The sequence below is a fragment of the Hordeum vulgare genome, chromosome 7H, assembly GCF_904849725.1.
Source record: "Hordeum vulgare subsp. vulgare chromosome 7H, MorexV3_pseudomolecules_assembly, whole genome shotgun sequence".
Lineage (NCBI taxonomy): Eukaryota > Viridiplantae > Streptophyta > Magnoliopsida > Poales > Poaceae > Hordeum > Hordeum vulgare.
This window is the reverse complement of record NC_058524.1, coordinates 99313101-99322660: the sequence shown is the minus strand read 5'-3', so window position 1 is coordinate 99322660 and position 9560 is coordinate 99313101. Positions and strand designations below refer to the sequence as shown.

Genomic DNA, 9560 nt, shown 5'->3' with positions numbered 1-9560 from the left:
GGTCCAAAATAGCGTATATTATATTATTTCTGTTCAGAACCTCCTTTTACCTTTCAATTCTTCACTCATATTGTTCGCCAGTAGAAAATAGTCTCCATTCCGTTCTTTCTTTTCTCAATGTAGGATCCGCACATGCTGTTGCTTCAACCAAGTTTGGTTGCTGACATTTTGTGTGCCTCGCCTGTGTGACACTAGATTCTGGAGTGCTTACAGGACTTTGCTTTCTATGCTCTGTTATCAGTGTGGTAGCTGGCGTTGTCAGTGGCTTTGTTCACGTTGATGATGGTGTTAACAGTCTTGGCCCCGGGATAAGAGTGCATTCTCCTTCTCCGTTTGATATTCTCGATGTTGTCGTTGGTGTTGTCGGCCATTTCATTGATCTTGCCTTTTTCTCCTCCCTTGATTTCATCTTCTCCTCTTGAATCCTAATTCTTTCAATCACTTCTGGGTTAGTAGGACAACTAGATTTCGTATGCCCCTTTGAATTGCAACGGCTGCAACTCGGTCTACCTCTTTTTATGTTCTTCTCAGAGCCATCTTTGATTCGGTCCCCTTTTTTCCTTCCCTTCGAGCCAGCCAAAGGTGGATTTTTCAGACTTGCGTCACATGGACTTTTGCGCGTGTCTGTTTCATCAGCAAGTGCAGTCATGACTTTTATTTTCATTTCTTGCATACACTCAAGTAGCACATTGTATGCCTTGTCCTTTCCGCAAGCATGTGAACATATATCGGACAACTCTGCATACACGAGACCGAATCTCATAGTTTCATCTTCTTGTGCGGTCATGCTGTCACCTTGACTTGTAGCCAGTAGTCTCAAGCTATCTGCCCAATTCCTGGTCCATCTGGGGATGATAAAGGATTTTGGAAGGTGTTCAACCATGCCTGTCTGGTCCATAACCTTAAGTACGTGGCAGCACTGAATGCCATCCCTAGTCATCTTCTTGCAGCTGCACATGTATATTTCCTTATGCTCATCCACATCTACCCTGAACTTAGACCTATCAAATTCCTCACCTGGTTACGGTTTCCTGTCTTTATCTTGCGATGAGATCCTTTTTAAAAGGTATTGCCTACCTTTTGCCAGGTCGTGACACTTGTAGTATGTACGGTTGCGCGGCTCTAGCTGAAATTTCCTGAAAATTTCATTAGTGTATATTTCACTTGCTTCTGTTTCCATTGGGAAACCTGTCTCTCGTGAAGGTACCTTCTCTTCTGTCTGGTGCCTTTTCTTGTCAAGCATAGCAAGGCAATTTTGCTGGATGATGTTGTACGCACCAACAAACATCGTTATGGTATCCTTGTGGTTCACATAATTTTTCCACATTGAGTTTGTGCTCTCACTACGTGTGGTCGTCGATGAGAATGGATAAAAGCAGTCCTTGAAGTAGGCTGGTACCCAGAATGTACGAAGGTCCCACAACACATTCAGATGCCTGTTTCCTTGTGCTTTATATTTTGGAATCACTCTTTTCCACGAGCCTTCAAATTCATCTGCATTTAGTGAGTTTTTGATTATTAGATGTAACTCATCAGACATCCCTGGATGTTGTGCAAACACAATCGCATTGTTCTCCTTCATGTTCTTCCTTATGTGCCACAAGCAGAACCTGTGCCTGGTATTCGGAAGTGCTTGTTCTATCACCGCCTTCATCGCCTTGTCCTGGTCTGTTATTATGAACTTTGGTTCCTTTCCTCCCATTGCCTCAACAAATGTACTTAGGAGCCATTTGAATGACCCTATCGTCTCATCCTTTAAGAGACCTATTCCAAAAAGGACGGACGGCCCATGGTTGTCAACCCCGATTATTGGTGCAAACGGTAATCCGTATATGTTCATAGAAAATGTCGTGTCAAAAGACATGAAATCTCCGTACAGGCCATAATTCATCTTGCACAATGAGTCTGTCCAGAACAGGCTTCGGACCACATTGTTTCCATCGATTTCTCCGACATGATGAAACCCTGCCCTCTTCCTCTGCATTACCACAAACAGATTCATCGTGTCCTTGATATCTGTGTTTCTCTGTCCAGCTCTGTCCTGGCATGCAATGTTGCTTATGTCAATAGTGTCAAACATAATTTCCTGCCTCGTTTTACCCATGGAAGTGAAGATCTGCATGATTTTTCTTGGCTCTAGCCTTGCCTTCTCCAGGACCTGGATAAAAAAATTCTCCTCGGGCCTCATGTTCTTATAGCACCTCATAAATTTCAGCATCCAATCACACGGGTGTAGCACATGGTTGTGTTCTAGGCGAACATTCCTTAAGTACCATACTCCCCTCTCTGTATCTCTTTTTGCTGTTATTTCAACAGGACAGCCTGTCCTAATCAAGAAATTGCTCCTTCTGGTCTTCACAAGTCTCTCCGTCGTTTTATTCACACCTTACTTTGTGCAACAGAACACTTGCTTCTCAACCTCCTGCTCGGGGCCTGCTCTTCTGGTGGTTGATCGCTTCACTGAAAAACCAACCTTTCTGGCAAATGTGCAGAAGAAAAAGAAGGCATCGTCCCTTGTTCTGAAATGCAACCCATCCTCTGGTTCACGTGCTTGCGTTACTTCCTCGATCGACGAGTATGCGCTTCCTTTGAACATGTCATCCATTTCTTTCTCTTCTTGCGTTGCCTTCCCGACATCGATGCTGTCTAACGTGTCTCCATTGGGGTCTTCATCGTTGTCACTTGAGATATCATCCCTTTCATGTCCAGGAATTAGCTCGTTTCTGACAAAGCTGTTGCAGCTTGCTTGCTTGTCAGCTGCGGGGGCGCCACCACTTCTAGATGTCCAGTCCATCACTACTTCTCGAATGTCGTCGCCTCCTTCTATTCTGTCATCTTTAGGAATGTTGTTGTTATCTGATTCTCTCGTACCCGTAAACCCAACGACTTGCACTCCTTCCACCTCAACATTTTTTTGTCGCAATAACCTTCCCTGTATCTGCGGGTTCTTTTCCGTTAAGGGTGTCTAAAGGAATCATGCAGTTATTTGACTCATCTGTCGTGCTCCCTGTGAAGTCCTGCACATGAAGGTTGCAAAAAAAATTAGATATCAGAGGCACCTGAGACATTTACATCTTATTTAATCGTTTTGAAAGCTTTAAAACATATGTATAATAATGTAGCAGGATTTAGCAATAAGTTTTTGGCAGGAACATACATGGTGTAAACCAGAAGCACTAAATCCACGTGCATGTGCATGTAAAAGGCATGGCCGTGCTTTTCTTTGCACTATATGATCAAAAGAGGCACGGCCATGCTTCTTCTTTCACTCTACAATCTAAAGCAGGATTTACATACAGGGAACATGGTCGTGTCGTCACCTTTCTTTCCTCATGTCTGCACTCCTCAGCACATCTTGGCGACATCCTCCGTGCATTGGATATTTCGTTGACAATCTTGAAAGCCATCGGAGATCCTCTGGAAGGACCTGTCATGCTGAACGCCAATGGGGATCCTTTGAAAGGACCGTGCCTCATCATCTTTAAATTGTCACCAGTATATCCAATCTGTTGAAGCCTTTGTTCCTGGCATGCACTAGTGTGACCCCTGTTATTTTCCTCGCAAGCCTATGACACACGAAAACATAGATAAATTTTATTGATTAAATTCGAATAACAAAAGTCTTTGACATAATTCTTGCTTGATCAACGGTGCTATCACCTCTCCTATATTCTCATGCCGCAGATCAGTAAAGATTCTTCCTCCGATTGATGAGATACTGCTTCTTTGGGCCACATCCAATGTTCCGACACCACGACCGTCAGGAAAAACCAATCCATCAGATCGACTGCTCTCCGCGACCCTTAAGCATTAACAAATAGGTGCATATGAAGTGTTATTTGTGTCTCAAGATTTGTGAAACAAGAATACCGAGTTTTAAAAAAAAATCATCGTTACCTCGACTGACAGATTGGTACGGTTTCTGTGTTGCAACTCTGGATTACAAACAACAGTCCGGGACACTGCAGAAAACTTTCCGCTGCTGCCTACAGTACTCCTTTTAGCATTTGCGTGCTGCACAGCTTGTTCCTGGATTGCACGCTTACCTAACACTTGCTTCTCAACCTTCACTACATTCAGCCCAGCTCGTCTGGCATGTGCATTCTAAACGTCATTTGCACTCTTTTTTTGTTATCCACTTGCAGCAGTTTCTTTTACTTCCATCTGTTGATCTTTAACTGCGCAACACATAGATGGAACAGGGACACATTTACAGAACTCAACCAAGGATTTTTTTTCTATATATTATTAATGTCAACAGGTATAACTTTGAATTATTCAATGGTGAAACATTAGGCCTTGAGAGTTTATAATGCACAGAAACAAAGACAACATAGTATAAAAAATCTAAGGTTCAATAGATTTCACCGCAAAATGACTCTAGTGTGTTTCAATTGATGTTATTACCTTCTTTTCATATGCCTTTGCAATATCATTGAGAGAAAGACCAACGTTGATGCCCTGATCAGCTGGTCCGGCCCTGTACATCTGGCAGGGCAAAAGAGTTACACCTCAAACACCACATTGATAATGAAATCGAACACTATTACAAAAAAATTACGACCTGAAATTTTAACACACTAAAAATATTGCAGTGAGCGTGCTACTTCATCAGGATGGAGTAAAAACATCGCGCGGCAAAAATTAAATCTACATCAAATTTGTGCGTCGGAGAAACATCACGGGGTCGCTTGACTAACCTTTGTTTGCTGGATTCCCAGAAAGTTCGGACCGGATCCACTTCAATTTTGTGCGCGATCTACTTCCCTGATCAAGGCAACTCTCAAATCACCATGGGTGATTTTGAATTTGAACGAGAGAGAATAAAGAGAGAGAGAGAGAGAGATGCGAACAAATAGAGAGAACATACTAATCTCTTTTGCGTGCAGGAAAAGTCTTCAGTTGGACCTGAGCCGTTGTACTGACAAATGGGCCCTCCAAAGTTTCATTTGGCACACTAGTAGGGTCACTTTTCCGACGACATCACGGAAAGACCTAGATGCCGCAGTCGAGCCTTACTAACATGCGGGCTCTACAATTCTTGCTCTTACTCACCAGTGGGGTCGGCCATGAATAAATTCCAGATCTCATTTCATTCACTCCCCATCTCGGGTCGGGGAAATAAATTTGGGGATAGATATCATAGATCTACCGAGGAATTACTGCTGATTGCTCATATAGTTTCTCTCTACATCTACCTCTTCCCAAGACAAATCGTCCAACCTCTACCTCCACCCCGTGCGCCTCCTGTTGAGGTAACAAATTACAATTTCTAGATGCTTCTTCATCCACGCACCGCTTCGCATGTTGTTTCAATTTCTGAATGAGTTTTTTTTCGTTCGTGCTATTCATAGTGTTACGATGGGACGCGAATGAAATTTCTGAACGAATAAAACTGGATGAGAAACGCAGCACGAGACAGATGCGACGCGAATTAAATTTATCGTAATATTTATCGAAATCCAAGAAGTCATGGTCGGTAGTCGGCGAATCGGGGAATTACTTCCCCGTCCGTGACATGTGTTACTCATAGTGTCTCGATCCTGCTACTCATGGTCTTACAATTAGTCAGAGAGGTCAATGAATATATGTAGTAGTACTTATGATTAGTTAACTCGTAGTAATCATGTTTCTCAGTGAATATGCTAGTCGAGGTAGTAATCATAGTGTCTCAGGGCCTGTTATGTAGCAATGAATGGGATGGGCTGCACTCCACAACTCTCAAAGACCCAGTCTCAGTCTATGGATGGTACCGAACTCATCACACAAGTTTTCATGGTCCCTGAACAACTAGAAAAGGAAAGGATAAGAACCGAGTCCAAACATACAGCGCACGAAAAGCTCGTTCAGGAGTACAGAAGGAAGAAGCAAATATCAGGACCACAATAGGTTCTTTTTCTTAATGATTCCCATGTGTGTTGTTGCATTTGCTTTAAAAAATGGGTAAAACTCTTCTCACATGTGTTTCTTATTCGCAAGACGTTCAATAGAAGCCTCCCCTTACGAAATAAAGTTGCAACAGTCAAATCTATTCAATCAATACATTTCCTCAAAATTAAATTCTTGATTTTGTCTGCAGACCTCTTAGAATGGCAGAGTATGAAGAAGATTTCAGTACAAAACTGAGCCTTATGAAGTTCACATCTGTTTGTGACAAGCTCACGGACAACCAAAAGCAACTCATCAGAGACGTTGGTTTTGGAAACCTATTAGACTTGGCCTGCCAAGAGCTCCCGAGATGCCTCGTTCGATGGCTTGTCCGTTACTTCGACAACAGCTCAAACTCTTTCATATTGCCCAGTGGATTCACATTTATTCTGAACTCTTACACCGTGCACCGAATATTGGGAATTCCACTGGGAGGCAAAATTATTGCTAAAAGGTGCTCAGACACTTTCAGAGAACATGTCAAGTCTAACACAAATTGTGCCTCACAGACCCCAAGTATCAGAGAGATGATTGATCTCATGACCCCTGAACTCTCAGGGCAATTATTCCAGCGGGTTTTTGTGATGTTTGCAACTGCGGTACTTCTATGCCCAACAACTTACGAATGTGTAAGTCCGATTTACCTATCAGCTCTTGAAGGACCAACATCAGATATCCCGACATATGATTGGTCAGGAGCTACACTAGACAAGTTAGTGACATCACTACAGACATTCAAGGATAAGGAATTCAGCGGCGCACTGTGTGGCTGCCTCCTGATACCAGTGGTCGGTTAACTACCTTTTTTTCAATTATTTACATCGTAAATGTTGAGTGTCTGATCCAATTTCAACATTTTTAATGTCCGGCAGATAAGCTATTTCGAGTACTTGGATATCAATGTCATGCCAATGAAAAATGATTTGACATCAAGACTATCTATCTGGGATACAGACGCTGTCAAGAAATATGCTAACCTGGACAGACTGTCACCAGAGGAAGGAAATTTTGGCAAACACCCTCTGAGTGTAGTACATTCTTTTGTAGTAACTCTCTGAAATATTACCTCAACAGAATGATTTAGATGCCATTGCATTGATTTAATTTGAAATGTACTTATTTACTTCTTGCAAAATCATCAGAGCTGAAGAATATAAAAAACACACCTTTCTATCCACCAAATGGTTGTGAAAGGTCAATTTATCGGATGGGTACAAAACTAGAAGCCTATATGGAACAGTTTCTCCCAAGTACAAACTATCCTCGGTGAGTCATTTCGACCACATGATCATTTTTTTCAAATTGTCAATGATTGTACATCATGTAAATTTTCAAAGTCATTCAACAAAAAATATTCGAAACAGGCTTCGTTTATATTACATGTGCCCCCTACCTGCAGTAGCTTAGTTGTACTCCTTGATAACCAACAGAAAATAGTTTCTTGTTCTATGATGGTTATAGCCCTTACTTACACGATGAATTAGTTGTGCTTCGTACAGTAGACTAGCTAGGTTACCTAACGGCTCACTTAGGAGTACTCTCACTATACTTCCTGCAAACACAACATTCAATACATATGATCTGCATGTTATTATTCTATTACCGTCATATTGATATCAGATGATTATTTTTTATATGTCTCTTTTGTAGGCTAAAGAAGATATTGCCAAAATAATTAACGAGATGTACACATAATTTTTTTCTGTTATTCAACCGATTATGGAGCAGAAACTCGAAACTATTCTATCTCTTGCCAGGGAACTTGGTATGAAGGAAGTCAAACAATCTGACGGCATGTTCTGTAACTTAAAGAAAGATGAAATCATCAGAGAAGAATTTTTATCACTCCGTTCAACTTCTCAATCACTTGCTAATCACCAAAGAGAAAATACTCAAGGATCATGCAGCAGTGGTTCAAGTATCTGGGCGCATCCCTCATCATACTCGTTGATGCAAAATATAAATGGTTGTTGCGGTACCCCTGTGTCACAAAACCAGTATGACAAGTAGCAGTTCACCACACAGCTATCATTACAACAACAAACATCAACCCAGATCAAATTGCGTTTGGAGATAACTGAGATAGACCTCAAACAAGATGACTTGGATGAAAAAACAAGGTCACATATGGAAGAAATGAAACAATTTATGAATAACTGCCTCGATGGGTTACCTGTTCATGAAAAGTTTGTGCCAGCAACCGAGCTATTGGACGAGTACACATGACTGATACTAACCGATGAAAATTCATCCGACTTCACTGCAGCCAACAACTCAACACCTTCCACAGAAGGCGGACCTGCAATGCTAGAACAAACGGAATCAAAAGAAGTTGCTGCTGATGAAGCTAATACCCCAGATTGTACAAATGTCAAACAACCAACTCACATCATTCACCACCCTGAATCTCCTCCAATGATTCAAATACCAGAGCCAACGCAGTCAAAGAAATTTACTGTTGTGGGTGAAGGTAGCGGAGCAGGTGACCAGCATGATACTCGAGGTGGTGACCAGCCTGATGCTGGGATTATTCAAATGCCAGATATTGTTGCACGTTCCACAGGCAATGACACAATATTTGAAAAATTCCCAACAACCACGAAGGAGCTCATTATATCCAAACCTATAACCAAGGCGGTAGACACTGTTACCGACAAGTGTTCTTCTCCAAACACGAAGGCCCAGCTTAATGGCACTAGCAATTTGACTGTTGATAGCAATTTGAATGTAAGTGTTGTTGTTTTCAAGAGCCAGAGTGTAGAGCAACCAAACGAACAAATGACAGCTGACAAAATAGCATTGCACATGATGCCCAATGCAGCTAGCGGGGCCACACCACCAACGAAAAAAAGAGTCAGGATAACAGAACCTCAACGGCAGTCACCCGAACACGAACCGAATAAGCGTCAAATTGTTGACAACCGCACAGTCCTGGGTTCTGATCCCTTCACGGAAGATGACAGAATATGGTCTGACCCAAAAATATACGAAGAAATTGACAAGCTAATACAACAGAGGAGCAGCTCATCCAACTCTGATAATGTAGGCTTCAAAGGATGTCTACCTCCTAATAGTACAATGCACATATCCAAGGCTACAAGCACATCAGCAAAATCCAACCTTACTTGTACTGAACGGTCAACTATACCTACAGCACCAGGTCCTAATTCAGTGTTACAAGTTAGTTACCTCTCAATGCCAGCTGCTATGCCACATACTGTCGGTTTAACACAATCTGCCTGGTCACGAACTCAGATTCCTACGTCAAACTCTGTGAGTTTAACCCAACCTGCCTGGTCACAAGCTCCAAGACCAAATGCTCTCTGCACACAACCTTCTGGTTATAATTTCCAATCCTGCCATCACAGAAATGACCAAAATAATGGTGGTTTGCACAGCCATCAGAGCCACCCCAATGATTACAACCAGCAGCAAAACCATGGGCAAAGCTATAGCAGCTTACATTCAGCGAGGAATAATATGCACTATTCATGCATGCATCTACGGAATACGTCAGCAGACATTGCTCATAACCATATTAGCTTACCAGGAGTAGCAATGTCTGCAACAGAGATACAACATTAACAAACAGGAGGACATGTGCTCCAGAGAAACAACCATTGCAATGAGAG

General features: G+C 42.1%; 1 pseudogene; it reads right to left on the bottom strand.

Moving 5' to 3' along the window:
* Positions 1-271: 271 nt before the first annotated feature.
* Positions 272-2794, bottom strand: LOC123408398 (annotated as a pseudogene).
* Positions 2795-9560: the final 6766 nt, after the last annotated feature.